Source organism: Triturus cristatus, chromosome 6 (assembly GCF_964204655.1).
Source record: "Triturus cristatus chromosome 6, aTriCri1.1, whole genome shotgun sequence".
NCBI lineage: Eukaryota > Metazoa > Chordata > Amphibia > Caudata > Salamandridae > Triturus > Triturus cristatus.
This window is the reverse complement of record NC_140589.1, coordinates 996,749,107-996,754,185: the sequence shown is the minus strand read 5'-3', so window position 1 is coordinate 996,754,185 and position 5,079 is coordinate 996,749,107.

Here is a 5,079-nt window from a genome sequence, read left to right as displayed (position 1 = left end):
CCATTTTGTCCTTTTTATGATTCCTTCTGATTCGTTGTACTAGTTTTCCTTCTCTTTACTACATTTTCAAAAATCATTACATTCTTTAAAAGTTTTGTAACAAATTGTTTAGTTCTCTTACCAGAAGTCTTTCTCTTCAATGTCACATGCTGTACTTCAGCTAAAGTGTGCTTTTCTCTTTCCTTCAAACAGGATTGTTTTCTTTCTTGTCTTTTCTTTTGATGTTTTCTTGCCATACTCAATCTTCATTACTAATGATGGTGAATATCTGAAAACAAAAATAATTTTAAATAATTTTGCTAAATAATCTAATATTATTAAAATAATGATATCCAAATATTATCATGTATAATGAAAGACATATTTTAATTGTTTTTAAAACTATGTCACACACTGCAGAATTCCTACAATTAGAAGATATCACAACATATACAACAGAATCATAGAGCACAACTAAAGGATTTCTGTACAGCTACCCAAATAAAATGTAAAGTGCAGTCTGTCAATGTTTACGGCCTACATTATATCATGATTGAGATATGTCTTGTAAATAAGGTATATATTTACTTGTATATCCATTTTGATTCATACCACACATGTTATTATAGGAGAATTAAAGTAGTGCCTGAGTGATGGAGGCATGCAAAGGTAGTGCCTGGGTGATTGTATAACTCTGTGAGTACTACCTAGCTGAATAGAGAAGTACTGTTGTAGTGCTTGAATAATTAAAATAGTGCAAAGATAGTGCCTTGGTGATTTTATAAGTGCATTTTTATTGGCTGAGTAATAACATAATTACAGAGATAATCCTTTTCTGATTACAGAAGTGCAAAGGTAGTGCATCAGGGATTATAGAAGTGCATGGAGAGTGGCTGGGTGATCAAGGTACTACAGAGGTACTGGTTAGGTGATTGAAGGAGTGCAGAGGTAGTGCCTAGGTGATTGCATAGGAACAAGGATTGTACCTGGATGACTGGAGGAGTACTAGGGTATTGCCTAGGTGATAACATAAGTGGATACATACTGCCTGAGTGATCATATAAGTTCATCAGTACTGGCTAAGTGATTGGAGGAGTGCACAGATCCTGACATGGTGATTGGAGGAGTGCAATTGTTGTGGTTGTGTGATTGAAACACTGTATCGCTAATGTATTGGTGATTGCATGAATGCAGGAGTAATGCCTGGGGGATTAAGCAGTACATAAATAATGCCTGGTCGATTGCATGAGTTGAGGGTTAATATCTGGGGGATTAGAAGAGTACATAGGAAGTTACTGGGTAATTTTATAAGTGCATCAGTACTTTCTGGGTTATTTGAGAAGTACTGTTATTGTGCCTCACTCATTGGCGAACTGTAAAGGTACTGCCTGGGTGATTTTATAAGTACATGGGCACTGGTTAAGTGATTGGAGGAGTGCAATGGTCTCCACAGGGTGATTGGAGGAGTTCACGAGTATTGTCTAGGTGATTAAACCACTGTATACGTAATGCATTCATGATTGAATGATTGCAGAAGTAATGTCTGGGAGATTAGAAGAATATATATGTAATGCCTTGGGATTGCATGAGTACACAGGTAATGTCTAGGGTATGCTTCACATGAGTGACACAATGCACACCACTTTCTGGCCAAATTTTTATCAAGTTTTTGATGATTCCACAAATTAATCATTTTGCGTGCAGCCCATTCTAGTGGTTTTGCCTCACGAACCACTGACTTGAGAACATCATTCCTAGTTGGAGCAACGTCTTGCCCCTTAACGGACGCACTGCTTAATCCTTTGAAAAAAGGTATCTTCATTTTCAAATTTTCAACGCTGTTTATTGTTAAGTAACTCCAATGGTTTAAACAATTCAAAACTTGTTTAAACAGTCACATGTGAGACCGTCCATGTATTACAAACAATTCAAATGCTAGTTTGCCATTCCAAGCCTTTTCTTTCTGCAACACGGCGTATACATTAAAAACATCCTCAGTAGTATTTCCAATGCATTTCTGGCATTTTCTTTATCGAAAATGAAGATACCAACAGGTGATTATATGACTTCAAGAGTAGTACTTGGATTATTACATGAGTGCATAGGTAAAAACTGCATGATTCGGGGTGGCCTGGAAGCAGGTGGTTGATCGGCCGGCGTTGAGTGCATGGAGGAGGTTGGCGCCGTAGTGGCATCTGGTGTTGTTGTGCACGCGGGGGCCAGGGGGTCTGGTGCTGGGCGTGGTCCAGGTGTGGACAGGCCTGACCCTGTGTTCAGACAGGTCGCTCCCTACGCCGCACAGCTAGCTCCACCTCTCTGTGCCTGTGTCCTTCCTCCCACTACTGCCATGAGTTCATGCCTCCTGTGCCCGCTCTTGTTTTACGCTGTAAATTGCCTGCTCTTCTGGGCTACTGTGTTTGCCTTTTTTGTCCATTTTCGTTTTCCTGCCACCCTTCTCCCCATAGCCCTCTGGTTCCGTTTTGCTCCCCGTAGCACTCTGATTGTTTTTTTCCAGCCACTGCGTCACCTGTGGCCCCGCCCCCCTCGCACACCCATTCACACTCCCACCCGCCTCCAAGCTACTGCTCCCTCCCACTTCCCCTTCGTAATGGCAGCTGCTGCATGGTGAGAAGTGTGAGCCTGAACCTGTGTTCAGACAGGTTGCTCCCCACGCCACACAGCTAGCTCAACCTGTCTATGCCCGTATCCTTCCTCCCGCTGCTGCCGCAAGTTCGTGCCCCCTGTGCCCGCTCTTGTTTTACGCTGTAAATTGCCCGCTCTTCTGGGCTATTGTGTTTGCCTTTTTTGCCTATTTTGTTTTCTGCCCTCCTTGCTAGAAATTGCCAGTTCTACTGGGCTACTGTGTTTGCCTTTTTTGTCCATTTTCGTTTTCCTGCCCCCCCTTCTCCCCATAGCTCCCTGGTTCAGCTTTGCTCCCCGTAGCACTCTGATTATTTTTTTCCCACTGCTGGGTCCCCTGTGGCCCCTCCCCCTTGCTTGCCCATTCGCCCTCCCACCCACCTCTCAGCTGCTCCTCCCTCCCACCTCCCCCACTTAGTGGCGGCCTGGAATGCACCCAGCGCCAGGTGCCCTGGCCCCCACAAGCGCCCCGACACCAGATGCTGCTACAATCCCAACCTCCTCCACGCACTCAACGCCGGCTGATCAACCACCTGCTTCCAGGCCACCCCGAAGCTCACCTACAGACCCTTCACCTGCCGAAACTGCAGCATCACCAGCCAGCAAATACCTGCACGTTCTGCCCCTCCCATCAGGGCAGGTCGAAACCATCTCAGATGCACACTACTCAACACCCGCTCTATCCACAAGCACGCCGTTGAACTCTAGGACCTGCTCCACTCATCCTCCCCAGACGTCACCTTCCTGACTGAGACCTGGACGAACCCCTCTTTGGCGCCCGACATTGCCATAGCCATCCCGGATGGCTACAAGATTACCCGCAGGGACCGCACCAACAGACCGGGAGAAGGAATAGTCATCATTCACCGGAATACCTTTAGAATCTCGACCAGCACTAAAGACACCCTTAGCACTGCTGAACACCTGCACTTCCAAATCCACATCGATCCCAACAGCACCCTCAGAGAAACCCTCATCTGCAGACCCCAGGACCCCGACCACAGTTCAGCGACTCCATCACAGACATCGTCAGCCCGCACGCACTGGCCTCCACAGACTACATCCTCCTCGGGACCTGAACTTCCACATCGAGAACACCAACAACAGCAACTCCATCACCCTGCTCGACAACCTCGGACTCAAACAGCTCATCAGCACCCACTCTGTCGGTCACATGCTCGACCCCATCTTTTCTGCCAGCAACCACGTCACCTTCAGCCACACCATCAAACTCCACTGGACCAACCACCACTGCATCCACTTCTCCTTCAAGAAAAACACCGCACACAACCACCTGCAACGAATCCCCCACCGCAGCTGGAACAAGGTCACGAAGACCAGCCAATCACCACCCTTGCCCTAGATCCACCTACCGACCACACCGACACAGCTGCCCGCACCCTCAGGCAATGGATCGATGACTGCGCTAACACCCTTGCCCTGTTCAATAAACCCTCAAACAGATGCACCGACAGAAGGGCCATCTAGTTCACCATGACCTCCAAGCATCCAAGCAGACTTGCCGAAGACTCGAGAAAAAATGATGTCACAAACAGACACCGGACAACCACGCAGCCCTCAATAACGCCAGCCGCAGGCACCACGAACTCATTCGAACCACCAAAAGGACCTCCTTCAAGGAGCGCATCGACAACAATGCACACAACAGCAAAGAGCTCTTCACCATCGTGAAGGAACTCCATAACCCCAGCTCCAGCTCTAATGACATCCCGCCGTCACAAGACCTCTGCGACTCACTAGCCACCTTCTTCCACCGCAAGATCTTTGACATCCACGACATCTTCAATGCTCTGACCCCCCCGACAGCTGCCGACACCTCAGACTTACCGCCCCCCAGCCACACAGGCCTCCGGCTCTCATGGAACCACATTAACGGCGATGACACCATCAAAACCATGAACACCATCCATTCCGACTCACCGTCAGACCCCTGCACCCACAACATCTTCAACAAAGCGAGCACCATCATCTCACCCCTACTCCAGAAGATCATCAACAGCTCCTTCGAGACCGCCACCTTCCCGGAGCACTGGAAACACACCGAGATCAACGCCTTACCTAAGAAACTCAAGGCAGACCCAACGGACCTCAAGAACTTCCGGCCCATCTCCCTGCTCCCGTTCCCGGCGAAAGTCATCGAGAAGATCGTCAACAGACAACTGACCCGCTTCCTCGAAGAGAACAACACCCTGGACTCGTCCCAATCTGGATTCAGCAGCAACCACAGCACCGAAACCGCCCTCATCGCCGCCATCAGGACCCTGCTGGACAATGGCGAAACAGCGGCCCTCATGCTCCTAGACCTCTCAGCCGCCTTCAACACCATCTGCCACCACACCCTACGCACACGCCTCCACAACGTGGGGATCGTCGACAAAGCCCTGGACTGGATCACCTCCTTCCTCACTGACAGAACCCAGACAGTTCACCTCCCCCATT